Raw genomic sequence first — 20,924 nt, forward strand, 5'->3', positions numbered from 1 at the left:
TTTTATACTTTATCCAGTCTCACACTTTAAATAGACATTGTATCACTTAGGAGAAGGGCAATTATTCTGTTGTGGGAGTGGAGAAGAAAGGCTGAAACAGAGTCTAATGAAGTACATTATTTCTACACTTCTTTCTCTTCCTTTTTAATGGAACCCTGCTCCTCAGATAGAGTGGTTTTTGTCTTTGGTTCTGTTTATATGCTGGATTACATTTATTGATTTGTGTATGTTGAACCAACCTTGCATCCCAGGGATGAAGCCCACTTGATCATGGTGGATAAGCTTTTCGATGTGCTGCTGGATTCGGTTTGCCAGTATTTTATTGAGGATTTTTGCATCGATGTTCATCAGGGATATTGGTCTAAAATTCTCTTTTTTTGTTGTGTCTCTGCCAGGCATTGGTATCAGGATGATACTGGCCTCATAAAATGAGTTAGGGAGGATTCCCTCTTTTCCTACTGATTAGAATAGCTTCAGAAGGAATGGTACCAGCTTCTCCTTGTACCTCTGGTAGAAGTTGGCTGTGAATGCGTCTGGTCCTGGACTTTTTTTGGTTGGTAAGCTATTAATTATTGCCTCAATTTCAGAGCCTGTTATTGGTCTATTCAGGGATTCTGCTTCTTCCTGGTTTAGTCTTGGGAGAGTGTATGTGTCCAGGAATTTATCCATTTCTTCTAGATTTTCTAGTTTATTTGCGTAGAAGTGTTTATAGTATTCTCTGATGGTAGTTTGTATTTCTGTGGGATCAGTGGTGATACCTCCTTTATCATTTTTAATTGTGTCTATTTGATTCTTCTCTTTTTTCTTCTTTATTAGTCTTGCTAGCGGCCTATCAATTTTGTTGATGGCCATTGCTATGGCTTGAGTAGGTAGACAAAGTGGCCTGGAGGCTCGAACTGGGTGGAGCCCACCGCAGCTCAAGGAGGCCTGCCTGCCTGCCTCTGTAGACCACCTCTGGGGGCAGGGCATAGCCGAACAAAAGGCAACAGAAACGTCTGCACACTTAAATGTCCCTGTCTGACAGCTTTGAAGAGAGTAGTGGTTCTCCCAGCACGGAGTTTGAGATCTGAGAACGGACAGACTGCCTCCTCAAGTGGGTCCCTAACTCCCAAGTAGCCAAACTGGGAGGCACCCCCCAGTAGGGGCAGACTGACACCTCACACGGCCGGGTACCCCTCTGAGACAAAGCTTCTAGAGGAACGATCAGGCAGCAACATTTGCTGTTCTGCAGCCTCTGCTGCTGATACCCAGGCAAACAGGGTCTGGAGTGGACCTCCAGCAAACTCCAACAGACCTGCAGCTGAGGGTCCTGTCTGTTAGAAGGAAAACTAACAAACAGAAAGGACATCCACACCAAAACCCCATCTGTACGTCACCATCATCAAAGACCAAAGGTACATAAAACCTCAAAGATGGGGAAAAAACAGAGCAGAAAAGCTCAAAATTCTAAAAATCAGAGTGCCTCTCCCCCTCCAAAGGAACGCAGTCCTCACCAGCGACAGAACAAAGCTGGATGGGAATGACTTTCACGAGTTGAGAGAAGAAGGCTTCAGACGATCAAACTTCTCCAAGCTAAAGGAGGAAGTTCGAACCCATTGCAAAGAAGCTAAAAACCTTGAAAAAAGATTAGACGGATGGCTAACTAGAATAACCAGTGTAGAGAAGTCCTTAAATGACCTGATGGAGCTGAAAACCATCGCATGAGAACTACGTGATGAATGCACAAGCTTCAGTAGCCAATTCAGTCAACTGGAAGAAAGGGTATCAGTGATGGAAGATCAAATGAATGAAATGAATCAACAAGAGGAGTTTAGAGAAAAGAGAGTAAAAAGAAATGAACAAAGTCTTCGAGAAATATGGGACTATGTGAAAAGAGCAAATCTACGTCTGATTGGTGTACCTGAAAGTCACGGGGAGAATGGAACCAAGTTGGAAAACACTCTGCAGGATATTATCCAGGAGAGCTTCCCCAACCTAGCAAGGCAGGCCAACATTCAAATTCAGGAAATACAGAGAATGCCACAAAGATACTCCTGGAGAAGAGCAACTCCGAGACACATAATTGTCAGATTCACCAAAGTTGAAATGAAGGAAAAGATGTTAAGGGCAGCCAATGAGAAAGGTTGGGTTACCCACAAAGGGAAGCCCATCAGACTAACAGCTGATCTCTCAGCAGAAACTCTACAAGCCAGAAGAGAGTGGGGACCAATATTCAACATTCATGAAGAAAAGAGGTTTCAACCCAGAATTTCATATCCAGCCAAACTAAGCTTCATAAGTGAAGAAGAAATAAAATCCTTTACACACAAGCAAATGCTGAGAGATTTTGTCACCACCAGGCCTGCCCTACAAGAGCTCCTGAAGGAAGCACTAAACATGGAAAGGAACAACTGGTACCAGTCACTGCAAAAACATGCCAAATTGTAAAGACCATCGATGCTAGGAAGAAACTGCATCAACTAATAAGCAAAATAACCAGCTAACATCATAATGACAGGATCAAGTTCACTCTTAACGATATGAACTTTAAGTGTAAATGGGCTAAATGCTCCAATTAAAAGACACAGACTGGCAAATTGGATAAAGAGTCAAGACCCATCAGTGTGCTATATTCAGGAGACCCATCTCATGTCTAGAGACACACATAGGCTCAAAATAAAGGGATGGAGGAAGATCTACCAAGCAAATGGAAAACAGAAAAAGGCAGGGGTTGTAATCCTAGTCTCTGATAAAACAGACCTTAAACCAACAAAAATCAAAAGAGACAAAGCCATTACATATTGGTAAAAGGATCAATTCAACAAGAAGAGCTAACTATCCTAAATATATATGCACCCAATACAGGAGCACCCAGATTCATAAAGCAAGTCCTTAGAGACCTACAAAAAGGCTTACACTCCCGCACAATAATAATGGGAGACTTTAACACCCCAGTGTCAACATTAGACATATCAATGAAACAGAAAGTTAACAAGGATATCCAGGAATTGAACTCAGCTCTGCACCAAGCGGACCTACTAGACATCTACAGAACTCTCCACCCCAAATCAACAGAATATGCATTCTTCTCAGCACCACGTTGCACTTATTCCAAAATTGACCACATAGTTGGAAGTAAAGCACTCCTCAGCAAATGTAAAAGAACAGAAATTATAACAAACTGTCTCTCAGACCACAGTGCAATCAAACTAGAACTCAGGATTAAGAACTCACTCAAAACTGCTCAACTGCATGGAAACTGAACAACCTGCTCCTGAATGACTACTGGGTACATAACAAAATGAAGGCAGAAATAAATTCATTCCTTTATTAAGCAAGATGTGTAACTTTTGGTGTAAGCTGTGTGTATTGGAACAGATTGAAATTTCCTATTGTCTCTCTGCCCTTGAATACCTTTAGCCGTGGTACTGATGTACTAATCTGTTCTCTAGGTAATTCACATTCCACCAGTTTTGAAGTACAGAATTGTTATTTGCTATTTTTATCAGATATGAAGTCTACTGTTATACAACCTACAAATTATGACAAATCTCTCAAAAAATTTGAGAAATGAAACATTCTCGTTAAATTTAGCACGGACTAGTGTGATTCCTATATAATTGAATAACCAATTAAAATGAATATTAATAAAAATGTTAACATATCATCTGTTTCTTCAATTTTTAAGTTCCTAGTAGACAGTGATTGTGTCATTGTAATTAACTTGTTAGGAAATGTTATAGCAGATGACAGGATCACAGTAATCCCTGATCTACCATGCTGGTAATTACTCAAAGTTGGCTGTCTCAAACTAGAAATATCACGAAGAGTTTCCTTTTCTTTTTTAAATCTACCTCTTTTATTGGCATACATTCTATTTATATCAGTAACATCTACAGAATGTTTATTGTATGTTATAGAAATGGCAATTCAAAGCATTTTAAAGCAAAGATTACATACTTTATTATAGTTGAGTCTCATTATTCACCATAGTTATGCAGTGAATTGATGAATGCTGACCTGTTGTCCTAGGGGAAATAGAGTTTGGTCCCTGTGAGCCTCTGGTCACAACACTTTTATAAACCAAAGTGCCATTTGCATTAGATGGGTTCATTTGCCAGTGTCGTTGTAAAACAAGCCAGTTTCTTGCACATAACCCATTCCCTGTGTAACCTTTAGCAAATATTAAAAAATTTCTTTTGCAGCCTCCTGATCTGCAGAAGCTGCCTTGCCTTCAAAGTTAACGGTTTCATGCCATATCACCTTTTGAACATGAGACAGCCAGCACTAGCCAAGAAGGGTTTAACGTTTTCCTGACCCTGTGTAAAGAGACCATGAATTTCTTTGGCTTTCAGCTTCACAACATTGCTGTTCACCACACTTACTGTTTAATTGATCGTCATCCCATGAATCCACAAAGTTAGCCACTTTTCTATAACTTCATCACATGCTATAGATGTTACTGTAGCACTTTTGGGAATGGCCTCATACACAGATTAGCACATTTCCTCTTCATTTTTCTGGATGTATCATATTGTTGAATCATTGACATTGAACTCAAGGCCAGTAGCACTATAATTCATACCTGAACAAAAGCTCGTCTAATACATACACATGTATGGTGTTATAGTGTCTCTGTAAGGCACATCACAGCCTTCTTGCACTTAGGGACACTAGCACTTCAGCATTACACTTGGGGGCCACCATAAACGGCAAAATCACAACAAAAAGCAGAAAAAAGCGAAAAACCTGGCGTCATAGATGTCGAGACGGATGCCTGTTATTACAGTATGAGAATTGAAACAAGAAGGCAGAGCATGGTCACGGAGGCCCCAGCTGGGAGTACGCATGCTGAATGACTCAGTTTTCAGCTGCTCCATGCATGTCTGAGGTCATATGATGTCAGAACACCATGAGGGTTGATTTTGGGATTACAAATAATTTTAGCAGGTAGGAACATTTGCAAACACATAACCTGCAAATAATGAGAATCGATGTAGGTAAAATAGCTACAGCTTTTCTATATCAGGATTTTTATATCTTTTAATAGATGTAAAGATTTTAATAGATATAAAGATAAAAAGATTTTCACATCTTTTAATATCTCATTTAAAAATCAATTTTGTACTGAATTTCATGGCTACAAATGAAATATAAGAAAATTTCTCTTATTTTCTCTCCCATCCAAGTACTCACCAGGCCCAATCCTGCTTAGCTTCCAAGATCAGGTGAGATCAGGCATGTTCAGGGTGATATGACCGTATTTTGTATTCTATTAATTGGACATCTTTTTTTCCATGTAATTTTATCTCTCTTTCCAAGCTAGGCAGTAGTGGCTTAGTATATAATATGCTCCTGGTGTATATGACTTTAAAAGAAGAATCAGTGTTTGGCTTTTGGCTTTGGCTTTTTATTTTATTTGTTTATTTATTTTCAGAAAGCATCTCATATGGTTAAAAAGAAATTCAGATTTTTATGCTGAAAAAGGTACTTTTTTGGTACGTAGCTTTAAAATTTTAGGTTGAGAAAAGTGTACGTAAAAATCTTGAAGGAAAAGATGGACAAATTTGACTACATACAATTTAAAAATGAAAAACCCTGTTGTTAACAAAGAAGGGAACTGGAACTGTATTGGCAACATAGATGATAACCCAAAGGATAATATTCTTATGGTATGTAAAGAATTTTTGGCTGGGTATGGTGGCCCACACCTGTAATCCCAGCACTTTGGGAGACCAAAGCAGGAGGATCTCTTGAGGCCAGTAGTTTGAGACCAGCCTGGGCAATATAGTGAGACCCCATCTCTACCAAAACAGCAACAACAATGAGAAACAAAAAAAGGAATTTTGAAGAATCATTAAGAAAATCGTGAACAATACAGTGGGAACACAAGTGGTACTTTTCTAAAGAAGAGCTACAAACACACAAAAAAGGTTTTGCTTGAAATGATGTTTGGCTTCGCTAGTAATTTTTTAAAAAGCAAATTAAGACATGGTATGATTTTTGCACTTCTGGTTTTGGCCAAGATTTTAAAAAGACCAAAAATCTAAAAAGATTAACTATTAGCCATAATATTTATAATTTAAAAACTCATGCCTTTATTCAGAGGGGAACTTCCACCCTCTTTTACCATAACCAAAGAGGTCCTCTTTGGGAGACTGGCTGTCATCATGGTGATGTATTGACATTTTGGTGTACAAGAGACTTAAACCAGTTCTAAAAGGACAAGGGAATCCTTTGAGAAACCTATATACAGTTACTGGGCCATTGAGTGGCAAACCTTGAGGGAGGAGATAGAAAACAACAAATTTCAAGCACATGAGTGCAAAAGCCTGACCATTTAATTTACAGCAGGGATTTTTCAAGTGTGGTGGACTTTACCCTGCAGGGGCTATTTGTCTCTGTGTGGAGACAATTTTGATCATCATGCCTTGGAGGATACTATGGGTTTCAACTGGGTAAAGGCCAGGGATGCTGCTGAACATCTGATGATGCACAGGATGGCCTCACAACCAAGAACCATTGGCCTCAGATAGCTCCAAGGTTGAGAGAACCTGCCGTAGAGAGAAGCAGCCCCTGTGCAACTGAGTCGATTTTTCTGTATTGTTGCATATGATGACCCTGGGGAGTTAGAAAACATGTTTATTTATACTCTGTTTAAGCAGATATGGGCATTTCAAATAAACGTTACAGTTGCAATCACATCTTAAGAAAATTTTTAATGCTTAAAGAAATCACTTACTTGGAAAATTTATAGAATGTATTTTTAAATTAGGATAAATCAAACCTTACTGTATTTTGGTGTTTTACTTACACAAAGCTCATAACTCAAACTCATGGATGGTAGATCCTTTTTCTTCTGTTCATGTGATTAATTTCTTAGCATAAATATGCTATATGCTTTAAAGTTCTAATCACAAAGATGTTATATACTTTAGCTTAAAGGCCCTTATTAAGTAAAAACAAAACAAAATAACTAGTTCCCTAACCTTCAGATAATGTGAGAACCATAAATTTGGAAGTAAACTAGTGGATTATATTCACTTGAGAAGTAACATATTTGTGGAGTGGAGAATTTCAGGTTGTTTGGTCTTAGTTTTCATACATATCCAGGTCATGATTCTGAATACTTATTTAATAAAAACACAAAAAAAAGAGCTACTTTAAAAATACAAACAAAAAATACTTACCTATTTTCAATGATCTAGGCACAGATCTCCTCACTGGTATTTGAGGACTGGCAGTATAGGCTGTCTTATGTTCTTTGATATTTCTGATGGCAGACAAGAGGGTATTAGAAAGAGTCAAGTTTGTTTTTTTAACTGAATTTTACAATTAACACTTAAAGCAGTTATTTTTATGGATAAATTACTGCATACCATAGTGAACTTTTGATGCCTAGCACTTGGCAATTTCAGGAAAATAATTTAGATTTAAAATATGGTAAAATGTTAAATTGTAGCATAAAAGGTTTATATAATTCTCTCTAGTATATTTGAAAATTTCCATAATAGCTTTTTTAATTTTTATTTTTGGAGACAGAGTCTCGCTCTGTCACCCAGGCTGGAATGCAGTGGTGCAGTCTCGGCTCACTGCAACCTCTGCCTCCCAGGTTCAAGCGATTCTCCTGCCTCAGCCTTCCAAGTGGCTTGGATTATAGGTGCATGCCACCACACTTGGCTAATTTTTGTATTTTTTGTGGAGACGGGGTGTCACCATGTTGGCCAGGCTGGTCTCAAACTCCTGACCTCAAGTGATCCACCTGCCTCAGCCTCCCAAAGTGCTGGGATGACAGGCATGAGCCGTTGCGCCTGGCATAATAGCTATTTTTAAAAGTTAATAATTAACAGTAATGACAATGAAAGCACACGTGAGCTACTTTCCTAGAGGGTGGGGGAGGTCTCGAGGAAAGGAAGGGGCAACATATTTAAAAATCAGGAATCCTGGTTTGGAAATTCTTTGTAATTCTTTGTAAGTTCATAATTTTAATAGACGCTATAAAAATAGTCCTCTGCTGACTCCTTGCTTGAGCAAAGTGACAGGTAAATTTGCTGCAGTGACTTTTAGAAAAAGTATACAAATCAGTGGTTTCTACTGTATTTACAAGGTATTGTAGCCATTACCACCGTCTAATTCCAGAGCATTTTCACTACCCCAAAAAGAAACCCCAGATCCAATAGCAGTCATTTCCCTTTTCTTCTCACCCGATCCCCTGGCACCTTCCAGTTTTTCTGTGTATTTGTCTGTTCTGGACGTTTCATGTAAATGAAATCATATAATATGTGGCCTTTTGTTTCTGGCTTCTTTCACTTAGAATGTTTTCGAGGTTCATCCATGTTGTAGCATGTGTCAGTACCTTATTCCTTTTTCTGGCCAAATAACATTTCATTGTATGAATAATATTCCATTGGATATAACACATTTTGTTTATCCATTCATCAGTTGATGGACATTTGGGTTTTTTCCACTTTTAGGCTAATATCAGTAATACTGCATGGATGTACATGTACGTGTTTTTGTGTGGATGTATGTTTTCAGTTCTTTCGTGTATATATGTAGGAGTGGAATTGCTGGGTCATTTGGGAACTCCATGTTTTCTTTTTGAGGAACTGCCATACTGTTTTTGAAAGCAGCTGCACCATTTTACATTACCACCAGCAATGTATGAAAACACCGGTTTCTATTATTGCACCAGTTTCTATTATTCTATTATTCCTTTTTTTCTTTTCCTTTTTTTTTTTTTTTTTTTTTATTTTGAGACAAGGTCTCGCTGTGTCACCCAGGTTGGAGTACAGTGGTGAGATCTTGGCTCACTGCAGCCTTTGCTCCTGGGCTCAAGTGATCCTTGACTTCAGCCTCCTGAGTAGCTGGGACTATAGGTGTTTGCCACCATACCCAGCTAATTTTTTTTTTTTTTTTTTTTTTTGTAGAGATGGGGTTTCACCATGTTGGCCAGGCTGGTGTTGAACTCCTGGGCTCAAGTGATCTGCCTTCTTCGGCCTCCTAAAGTGCTGGCATTACAGGTGAGAGCCACTGCACCCAGCCTATTGTATGATTTCTTGATTGAAGCCATCCTAGTGGTTATGAACTGGCATCTCATTGTGATTTTGATTTGCATTTCTGTAATGACTAATGTTAAGCATCTTTTTATGTACTTACTGGCCTGGCCATTTGTGTATCTTTTTTGGAGAAACATCTGTTCAGATCCTTTATCCATGTTTTAATTGCGTTATCTGTATTTCTATTGTTGTAATAATTTTATTCCGAATAGAACTTCTTTATCAGATATATGATTTGCAGGGTTTTTTTTTTTTTTTTTTTTTACATTATGTGGTTGTCTTTTTACTTAATGGTGTTCTTTGAAACACAAAACTTTTTAATGTTGAAGTCCACTTTATTTTTTCTTTAGTTGCATTTTGACATGATCCGTCTTTTTTTTTTTTTTTTCTAATAGCTGACTGTACTCCACTGTATGGATGCCCCATACCGTATTCAGCCAGTTCCTTATTGATTTACTATTACAGATAGGGCTATGATAAATGACTTTATGTATACATCATTTTGTGATTTTTGCCAGTGAGATTGGTGGGTCAAAGAGTAAATGTATATGTAATTTTGGTGATTATTGCCATGTTCCCCTCTCTAGAGATGGTGACATTTTGTGTTCCCACCAGTAGTGTATGAGAATCCCTATTTCCCTGCAGCCTGTAGAGCAGAGTACATTGCCAGGCTTTTAGAGTTTTGCTAGTCTAATATGTAGAAATGATATATTACATGTAATCTAAAAATTGCTCTGCTCTAATGATGAGATAAATTAAGCATCTTTTAATAAATTTATAGGCCTTTTGCATTACTTTTTGTGTTTTCTGCTTGTCCATATCGTTTGCTCATTTTTTAAAATTGGATTTTGGGGCATATTCTGAAATTTTAGAGGTTCTTTACATATTAGGGATATTAGCTCTGAATTTATAAGTTGCAAATATTTCTTACACTTTTGCCTATTCAATTTGTCACTTATATTTTTACTTTGTTTACGGTGTATTTGGGATGTGCAAAGAGTTTACTTTTGCTTATTTTTGGGTTTTGTGTTTGTTTGCTTGTTTGTTTCTACTCTGGTTTTAAAGGAATCTACTCATATTTTCATCTAATACTTGATTTTGATTTTCTGATTTTTGATTGTATTTTTCATTCATTCTTTTGAGTTTTCTGGATATATAGTCATATCATCGGTGCCATCTGCAAATAGAAGATGTTTTACCTCTTTTTTCCAGTTCTGATTCCTCTGATTGCCTTCTCTTATGTAATTGCATTGGTAAATACCCCCAAAGCAGTATTGAGTAAGAAGGGATATAGTGAGGATCCTTAACTGTTTCCTTATTTTAGCACAAAATCTTCTAATATTTCTCCATTAAGTAAAATGATGGCTTTGAAGCTGATATGTATACAGGCGTACCTTGGATATATTGTGGGTTTGGTTCCAGACCACCACAACAAAGTGAATATCACAGCAAAGTGAGTTACACAAATTTTTTTGGCTTCCCAATATGGATAAAAGTTATGTTTACACTTTACCATAGTCTGTTAAGTGTGCAACAAGTTATGTCTAACAAGACAAATGTACAGACCTTAATTAAAAAATACTTTATTGCTAAAAATGTTAACAATCATCTGAGCCTTCAGGGAATTGTGGTCTTTTTGCTGGTGGAGGGTCTTGCCTTGATGTTGATGGCTGCTGACTGATTAGGGTGGTGGCTGCTGGAGGTTGGTATGTCTCTGGCAGTTCCTTAAAATAAGGACAGCAATAAAGTTTGCCACATCAATTGGCTTTTCCTTTCATGAAAGATTTCTCTGTCATTTGTAATGCTGTTTGGTAGCATTTTACCCATAGTGGAACCTCTTTTCAAAATTGGAGTCACTCGTCTCCAACCCTACTGCTGCTTTATCAACTAAGTTTATGGAATATTCTGAAACCTGTGTTGTCATTTCAGCAATGTTCACAACATCTTCATCAGGGTTAGGTTCCATCTCAAGAAACTACTTTCTTTGCTTATCCATAAGAAGCAGCTCCTCATTCATTAAAGTTTTATCCTGAGATTATAGCAATTCAGTTATATCTTCATGCTCGACTTCTAATTCTAGGGCTCCTCCCATTTCCACCACATCTGGAGTTAATTTGCCTGGATCCATCAGAGGAATCACTATATTAGCTTTAGATTTAGGAAATGTATTCTTTAATAAGACCTGAAAGTTGAAATTACTTAATTACTTAATTTTTTTTTTTTTTTTGAGACAGGGTCGTGCTCTGTCACCTGGGCTGGAGTGCAGTGGCACAAACAGGGCTGACTGCAGCCTTGAACTCCTGGGCTCAAGTGATCCTCCTGCCTCGGCCTCCCAAAGTGCTGGGATTACAGGTGTGAGCTGCTGCGCCCAGCTGAAATTACTTCTTGATCAGTGGGCTGCAGAAGGGATGTCATGTTAGCCACATGAAAATAACACTAATCTCCCTGTACATCTCCATTAGAGCTCTGGGGTAACCAGGTGGATTGCCAGTGAGCAGTAATATTTTGAAAGGAATCTATTTTTCTGAGCAGAAAGTCTCAACAGTGAGATTAAAATATTCTGTAAACCATTCTGTAAACAGACATGCTGTCATGTAGGCTTTGTTGCTCCATCTACACAACACGGGCAGAGTAGATTTAGCATAATTCTTAAGGGCGCTGGGATTTTCAGAATGGTAAATGAGCATTGGCTTCAAATTAATGTTACCAGCTGCATTAAGAGTCAGCCTGTCCTTTGATGATTTGAACCCAGGCATCATCACCTCTCTAGCTATGAAAGTCCTAGATGGCATTTCTTCCAATATGAGACTATTTTGTCTTCATTGAAAATCTGTTGTTTAGTGTAGCCACCTTAATCAGTTATCTTAGCCAAATCTTCTGGATAACTTGCTGTTTCCTCCTGTACTTTTATGGAGACAGCTTTTTTCCTCATGAATAACCTCATGAATCTACCTCTGCAATCTTCAGACTTTTCTTCTGCAGCTTCCTCACGTCTCTCAGCCTTCATAGAACCAAAGAGAGTTAGGTCCTTGTTCTGGATTAGGTTTTGGCTTAAGGGAATATTGTGGCTGGTCTGGTGTTCTATTCAGACCACTAAAATATTTTCCAAAGCAGCAATAAGGCTGTTTTGCTTTCTTATTCATGTGTTCACTGAAAGAACGCTTTTAATTTCCTTCAAGAACTTTACCTTTACATTCGCAGCTGGGATAGCTGTTTGGCTTAAGAGGCCCAGCTTTCAGCCTGTCTTGGCTTTCGACATGCCTTCCTCACTAAGCTTAATCATTTTTAGTTTTTGACTTAAAGTGAGAGAGATGTGACTCTTCGTTCACTTGAACGCTTTGAGGCAATTGTAGGGCTATTAATGCGCCGGATTTCATTATTGTTGTATCTCAAGGAGGCCCGAGCAGAGGGAGAGATGGGAGAATGAGCAGTTGGTGGGGCAGTCAGAACACACACAACATTTATTGATTAAGTTCACTATCTTACATAGGTGTGGTTTGTGGTACCCCAAAATAATTAGTAACAGCAAAGATCACTGATCACAGATCACCATAACTCAATAACAATAATGGAAAAGTCTGAAATATTGTGATACTTAGCAAAATGTTATCCAGAGACATGAACTGGGCATACGTCAGAAAAAGGGCAGTAGACTTGCTTGACTCAGGGTTGCCACATCAGATTTTTTTTTTTTTTTTAAAGAACAATACTTGTGGAGCACAATAAAGCAACTTGTAAAACAATGAGTTATGCCTGTATATTAAAGCAGTATCCCTCAATTCTTAGTTATTGAGGGTTTTTTATATGAATGAATGTTGAATTTTGTCAAGTGCTTTTTCAGTATCTCTAGAGGTGATCATATTCTTCTTAGTTCTTCTGATATCATTTATTATTATTAATGTATTTCCTAGTATTGAACCATCATTGCATTTCTATAATGATACATTAAAAAATATGCTATTTTTATTCTGTTTGCCAAAGTTTATTTAAGATTTTGGCATGGATGTTAATAAACTTGTTTGTAGCATAAATTTATATGTTTATTGGTATATGTATGTGTTGAGTCCAAGGCAGTTGCTCAGTTTCATGTTTATTCCCTGGAGCCCCTTTCCTAAGCCTGGTCTGCTCTTGCTGTAATGGTGACTGGACTTTTTTACAGGTCTGCTATAAAGCTCTTGGTTTGGGAATTCCCGTTCCCTGCCTTCTTCTGTGTTGAGTCCTGTTTCCCGGACAAGGCAAGATTGCAGGTTTTTCTTTCTCCTGATTTATTTATTCATATTAGTAGCTTCCTGAGAAAAGGTGCATAATTTTTTTTAATATCTACATGACTGAAATGTCTTTAGTCGGCCTTCTCTAGTTGATCATTTAGAGGGATTAGACATGTAGGTTGAAAATACTTTTTCTAAAGAATTTAGAAGGCTTTCATCTATCATTTTCTAGCTTCCATCTATCATTTTCTAGCTTCCATTTTGTTTTATGACCGCTCCCCATCACCCCCCCCACTACCTGGGAAGCAACTCTCAGTGTTTTGATAGTCTAAGCTGTTGTGCTTTGGCCTTCTTTCTATTCATATGTTGGACAGTTGATGGGCCCTTTCTATTTGCAAATGGCTATTTTTCAGGGCTAGGAACTCTTCTTGAATAATTTTTTCCTTCCATTTTATTATTCAGATATTATATCATGTATTTTTCTTGTCTCCTATTGTGCATTCCTTATTTTTTTGTTCTACTTTTTGGGAGATTGCCTCAAATTTATTTTCTAACCCTTTAACGGAATTTGTTACTCCTCATATTTTAAATTTTCCTGAATATTCCTACTTATAATATCCTATTTATGGTTTATAGATAAAATTCTATTTCTAACTCTTTCATATTAATTACATATATTTTAAAAATGTTTACTGTTTCTGCATTTTCTGTTTTTAATTCCTCCTTCTCCCCCAACCTTTACCCTCTTCTGTTTGCCTGATGTGTCCTCTTTCTTTATTGAGAAGCTAGTCTCAAATACCTGGTTATCTGTGGCTGTCTGTTCACATTTAAGGGTGAGACACTAGAAAGCTAGTGTGAACAGTTGTCTTGGACTCAACACATACCTATACCTATTCTGCGTGAGTTGGATTTACTGTTGGGATGTCAGGTTGCCAGATGGCTTTTTCTTTAGATACCTTCACATGTCAGTGTCTAAAGAGTCTTTCTCTGGGAACATTTAATTTCTCCACAAAGGTATTGTTTGGTTTCTTGCCTGAGCCTGAGATCTGGAATTTGGCTGTGGAAAGGGTATGCCAACTATTTTTGATTGATTATGTAGCATTTTGCTTAACACCGTGTTCCCCTCACACCCTACTCCAGCTTAAAATCCCTTCAGTTGCTGTGTATTGCTGTCATATTGCAATCCAAGCTACTTATTGTAGCTTTAGATTCTGTATGATTTAATCTCAGTATAGCTCTCATCTGCTTTTCATAGTTCTGTTTACCTCATTCCACTGTCCTTTCTGCTTCAAACATACCGAGTTCTTTCTCACTTAACGGCTTTTGCATGTGCTTCCCCTTTGCATGGCTAGCTCTCTTTCACTATTTAAGTCTTTCCTCATGTGTAATCTCCTTGACTTTCTAGGATAGGCAGGGTTGGTTAGGTGATGCTGTGATATCAAGCAACCTCAAAATCTCAGTGGTTTAAAACAGTGATTGTTGCTCATAATACATGTCCGTCACAGATGAGCTGGGAGCTCTGCTGTCATTTGTCCTCATTCTAGTATGTAGGCTGACCAGAGCAGCCACCAATTGGGGATTGCCATTACCCATAGTATAAAGAAAAAGAAAGCATAGCAAATCATAGTGAACTTTCTTAAATCATCCATTGTGCAAGTGGTATAAATCCCTTTTACTCAGATTCCATTTGTCAAATCCACACGTGGCCTCACCTAATTTCAGTGTGGTGGGGAAGTGCATTGTCCTAATTAACAGTGCATTTTGATTTAACTAGAAATTGGAGAATGACTTTCTTGAGAAGAAAAGAGGTAGGACAGTGTATGTGTGTTGGAGAGGTATATGTGAAAGAGATTAATTGACTTAAGTAGGAAGATAATTACATAAGGGTAGGGTTTGTAAATACAGAGGTAAGACCCAAAAAAGAAAACTAAAATAGTTGACAGTGATTGGCTTAGGGTGGCAGGAAGAGGGGGGAGGGGGCTTGGGACTATCTGATTTTTGAAAAATCATGTGTATGTAGCATTTTAATTAAAATGACAATAAAATTTAAATAATCCTAGACCTTCATGTGACCTCTCTTCTGTCTCTTTCCGGCTACTTTTCCATCTACCTCCTTTACTTTTTTCAGTCAGTCTTCTGGAAAGAGTTCTCTATTTCAGTTTCTCCACCTGCCACTTACTCCTTAACCCACTCCAGTCCGGTTGGGGTGCTATTATTTCACTAAGACAGCTCTTGCTGAAGTCACCAGTGACCAACATATTGCTAAATCTAGTGGATATTTTCAGTTCTTTCTGCTTTTTGACATCCTAGCAATATTCTGTACTTTCTGAAATCTTGCCTTCACTGGACTTCTGTAAGACAGCTCTCCTAGATTTGCTCCTAGTTCTTAGGGGCCTAGGTCACTTTCTACCATATTCTCTCCTGGGGCAGTCTAATCTACATTTATGGTTTCAGTTACCATGCTTAGGTGCCTCACAAATCTTCAGCATATATCCCCAGCTCACTAGCTCTATCTCCACATACCTACTTAACATCTCCCTTAGATGTCTAAAAGACACCTGAACTTAGTCTGCCTGAAACCAAACTCAGCACACAGATACATATACCACTACCTTCTGCAAACTTAGTCTCCATCCCAGATTTCTTATCTCAGTTGAAAACACCCCAGTATAACACCCTGGGAAAACCGGAAATCTAAGCATTATCCTTGACACTCACCTCTCCCTTCTTCCTAGTCCAAAGTTAAGTTGTGATATTTTTTCCTCATTCTACACCCTGTAGCCAGAGTTAACTTAAAAAACCCATTATTTTCCAAAGCTCTCATTGGTCTTGCATTCTTTTCGTTGCTTTTCCTTAATGACCACTCTCCTCTTCCTCATTTTAAAACTTACTCCAAAGCTACAGTAATCAAAACAATGTGGTATTGGAATAATATAGATATGTAGTCTAGTAATAATATAGATTTATAGTCTAGTGGAATAGAATTTAGAGTTCAGAAATAAACCCATACATCTGTGGCTGTTGATTTTTGACAAGGATGCTAAGTCCACTCAATTGGGAAAGAATAATCTCATCAACAGTTGGTGCCAAGATAACTTGATTTCCACATGTACAAAATGAAATTGGACCACCTACCTCACATCACATATAAAAATTAACTCCACATGTGTCAGTAACCTAAATATAAAAGCCAGAACCCTAAAACTTTTAAAAGAAAACAGTTTAATCTTCCTGACCTTTGGTTTTGCAATGGATTCTTAGGTATGATACCAAAAGCATGAGCAACAAAAGAAAAAAAAGTTATATTTTATCAAAATTTGAAAGTTTTATGCATTAAAGGACCTTATTAAGAAAGTGTAAAGACGGTCTACAGAATGGGAGAATGTTTGCAAAGCTTATATCTGATACTGGATTGGTATCTAGAATATATAAAGAACACCTACAACTCAACAGCAACAAAAAGACAACCCAATTAAAAATGGGCAAAGGACTTGAATAGACATTTCTCCAGACATATATACATATCCAATAAATATATGAAAAGGTGTTCAACATCGTTAGTCATTAGAAAAATTCAGGTCAAAACTCCAATGAGGTAATTAGTTAGATGGCTATGATTTTTTTTAAAGTAAAAAATTAGGAATAATACGTGTTGGTAAAAATGTGGAGAAATTGGAACACTTGTACATTGCTGTTGGGATTGTAAAATGGTGCACCTGCTTATGAAAAAGAGTTTACTAATTCTTCAAAAGGTTAAATGTAGAATTTATTACATGATCTGGCAATTCCACTTTTGGGTATATGCCCCAAGAAATTGAAGGCAGACCCAAGCAGATACTTGTATGCCAGTGTTCACTGCAGTCTCATTCACAGCATCTTTCAAAAGATGGAAACTACCCAAGTGTCCATCAACAGATGAGTGGATAAACAAATTGTGATTTATCCATACGGTGGAATATTCTTCAGCCATAAGAAGAAATAAAGTACTGGCACATGCAACAAAATGGATGAACCTAGAAAACACACTAATTGAAATAAGACAGACACAAAAGGACAAATACTGTATGATTCCACTCATGAAATATCTAGGCATATTAATAGATACAGAAAGTGGATTTGAGGATGCTAGGGGCTTGGAAGAGCAGAGAATGGGGAAGTATTATTTAATGGTCTGTAGTTTGGGGTGATAAAAATGTTTTAGAAATAGGAAATGGTGATGGTTGCAAAACACTGGGAATGTAAAGTAGTTAGTGCTGCCAGATTGTGTACTCAAAAATGGGTAAGATGGCAAATTCTATATTAATATATATTTTGCTACAGTTTTAAAAATAAATAATATAATGTTCCAGAAACCACTGAATTGTACACTTCAAATGGGTGAATTGTATGTGAATTATACCTCAATAAAGCTTTTCAAAAAATAAAAAGAGTAACAATTTTCTCACCCACCATTTTGTTTTATAAACTGTTTTGTCAAATTGAAAAGTCCTGAAATATCCTTTTGCTTTACTAGTATAACTAAAAAAGTAATTAAAAGATTTTTTAAAAGGTGAATAGAGAGTTCATAATGACCTGTTTTGCTATCAGGAACCTTGATCAATGTGTTACATAGCAGTATTTCCCATTCTTAATCTAATGTACTTTGATCCAAACAAACAAAAAGCTACCAGGAGATCCATTCTAAGGGCTCTGTATTGCCAGTTATCCATGTTCTATGCCTGCCACATATGGAAAGCATACAGCAGATTGATTATCTTGGGGGCTCTTGGGGCAGTATTATTGATCTTTACTTTTCTTAATACCTGGTAGTTAACCATTTATTATTATAGACTAGATTAATTTCTCCTATTTTTAAAGTTTTTTTTAATGTGGCAAAATACACATAACATAGAATTTATTATCTTCATCATTTTTAGGAGTACAGTTTAGTGTATTTAAATGCATTTATAATGTGCAATTCTCACCATCATCCATCTCTGTGATTCTTCTTATTTTGTAAAACTTAAACTCTATACCCATTAAACAGTAACTCTTGATGCCCCCTGGCAACCAACAACTAATTTTTTAACATCTCAGGTTTGGCTGGGGAGAGTATTGAATCAGTAAGTATTTATTTAGCATCTACTTTATGGTAAAAGTTATTAGGGGCATGAAGAAGGTTTAAAATATGGGATGTTTTAAAAAACTGACAATACTGCTGGGCAGACAGTACTACATATGCAATAATTATATACGAATCAATGATAACATGGAATTTATTATAATTATACCTTGTATATATGTAGCTTATACATGCAAGTTATAATGAAAATTGTGGGGCGCCAATAAAAGACCAAACACATTTAAAAAAACTAATGCTAGTATTGATAAGAATTTAATATATAATGCCAGGCATGGTGGTATGTGTACCTGTGGTCCCTTGGGAGGCTGAGGTAGGAGGATTACTTGAGCCCAGGAGAATGGAGTCCAGCCTGGGCAACATAGTAAGACTCTGTCTCTTAAAAGAAAATTTAACATATGATTAGGAATGTATCACATTTTGTTGGAGAAGAGAAAAATCCTTCAGTGAATCATACTAGTTCAGTGGTTGCTTCTTCAGGGAAACATTCTGTATTTTCATCAAATGCCACATTCAAAAAGTAATTCCATGGTTTCCAGCCTGGCATGTAAGGAGCTCATAAGTAACCGTGCTGTCCTAACAACAAGTAAAAAGCTGAACAAGCAAAAATAATAATAATAAACAAAACTCTTTTAGATCCATCAGGGAAGTGAAACCATGGGGCATACTGCTGCATCAAAAATCGGAGAGACAGATAGGTAGATATAAAGAATCGCAACTTACCGGAACACAAACCCACAAGGAAAAACCTCTGTGGGGATCAGTGCTGGAGTAGGAAAGGCTGAACCGTAATTGATGAATCGCTAGATGCCCAGTATGGACAACTCTGAGAGTTAGAAACTTCGGAGGGACCCAGTCACGGGGGAGGGCTGCCACAGTTTTGAGTTTTTACCTCTAGGAGCTTGACCTCACAGTGAATATTGAAGAAAAATCTCCTTGTGCTTCTTGGAGCGGGAGGGGGAAAGGGATCATTTTGAAATATGCAAGAGCTTTCTGTTCTTAACAAAGCCTACCCTCAGGAGACATGGTATTACCAAAGCCTAACCTACCTGGGGGAAGGGAAATACCTAACTCCAGCCTACTGTAGCTTTCTACATGGGGAAAGGGAAATATACAGCTTCAACCCCCTCCAGTCATCCTGTCCCACATAAGGGGGGAAACTGTACAGCCCTGGTGAAGTTCACAGTCCAGTGGCACAGGCTGTCTAAAGATTGAATCTAATCATAGGACTAAGACGGCTTCCCTTCCCCACACCTTACACTATGTTATTAAAGTCCTATTTAGCAAGGTTCCTTTTACCCAGTACATAACGTTGACCTTTCAGCAAAAAATTACAAGGCCTACTAAAAAGCAAAAAACAACAGTGTGAAGAAACTGAACAAGCATCAGAACTAGAGTCAGATATGGCAGGAATGTTGGAGTAATCAGACCAGGGGTTATTAAAAACTATGATTAAAATGCTAAGAGTTTTAATGCCAAAACATGGGCAACAAGAATAAATGGACGATATAAGCATAGAGATGGAAATTCTAAGAAGGAATCAAGAAGTGCGAGAGATCAAAAACACTAACAGACCGTAAAAAGCCTTTGGTGGGCTTATCAGTAGACTGGACGTGACGAAGGAGAGAATCTCTGAATGTGAGCATATGACAACTAGAAATCTTCAGAACTGAAAAGCAGAGAGAGACAAGTCTGGGGAAAAAACCAATCAACAACAGAATATTCAAGAACTACACGAAAGCTATGAAAGATGTAATATATGTATAATGGGAATACCAGAAGGGAAGAAGGAGCGAAAGGGACAGAAGCAATATTTGAGTCAAAAATGCTTGACAATTTCACCAGTATCAGACACTAACCAAAGATCAAGGAAGTTCAGAAAACACCAAGCAGGCTAAATGGCAAAAATATTATACCTGAGCATACCATATTCAAATGTCAGAAAATTAAACTTGAAAGAATCCAGAGGAATAAACACTTTACCTATAGAGGAGCACAGTTAAGAATTACATCTGACTTTTCTTCAGAAACCATGCAAGCAGGACGAGTTGGAATGAAATAAACTGTTGAAAGAAAAAACCCCACCAACCTAGGATTCTGTATCCAGCAAAACTATATCTTTCATAAAAAGTAAAGATACAGACTTTCTCAGACAAAATTAAGGGAATTTTTTGCCTTGTAATAAATGTTAAAAAAAGTTCTTCAGAAAGAAGGCAAATTATTTCAGTTAGAAACCTGGATGTAGATGAAGAAAGGAAGGCCATTCAAGAAGGAATAAGGAAATGTAAAATAAAAATTTTTTCTTCCTACTAACAGATAATTTTTTTGAAACAATAATAGTAACTGTGTATTTGATTATGTATGTGCGCATGTGTGTGTGTGTGTGTGCATGTGCACGTGCTTATGGGTAAGTAAAATGAATGACAGTTTATGTGTAAGTAAAATGAATGACAGTTTATAAGTGAAATGGCACAAGGGACTAGAGGGAAGAATTCAGAATATTTTGTTACTATAAGGTACTTGCACTGCCCATGAACAGTATAATGTTATTCGAAAGTG

General features: G+C 37.4%; 1 protein-coding gene across 20 annotated transcripts in view; it reads left to right on the plus strand.

Moving 5' to 3' along the window:
- ZMYND11 (zinc finger MYND-type containing 11) overlaps positions 1-20,924 on the plus strand; it is a 124,581-nt gene that overhangs the window by 19,702 nt on the left and 83,955 nt on the right. For 2 of the 20 annotated variants that reach the window (XM_063607212.1, XM_063607217.1), the window contains exon 2: positions 8,910-9,002. The exons of 17 other annotated variants lie outside the window; for them this stretch is intronic. The gene's annotated coding sequence lies outside the window, so the exon portion shown is untranslated. Of the gene's footprint in view, positions 1-8,909; positions 9,003-11,371; positions 11,391-20,924 lie in introns of those variants that run through there. One more of the 20 variants, XM_057298795.2, reaches the window with a different exon arrangement.

This window comes from Pan paniscus, chromosome 8 (assembly GCF_029289425.2).
Source record: "Pan paniscus chromosome 8, NHGRI_mPanPan1-v2.0_pri, whole genome shotgun sequence".
Classification (NCBI taxonomy): domain Eukaryota; kingdom Metazoa; phylum Chordata; class Mammalia; order Primates; family Hominidae; genus Pan; species Pan paniscus.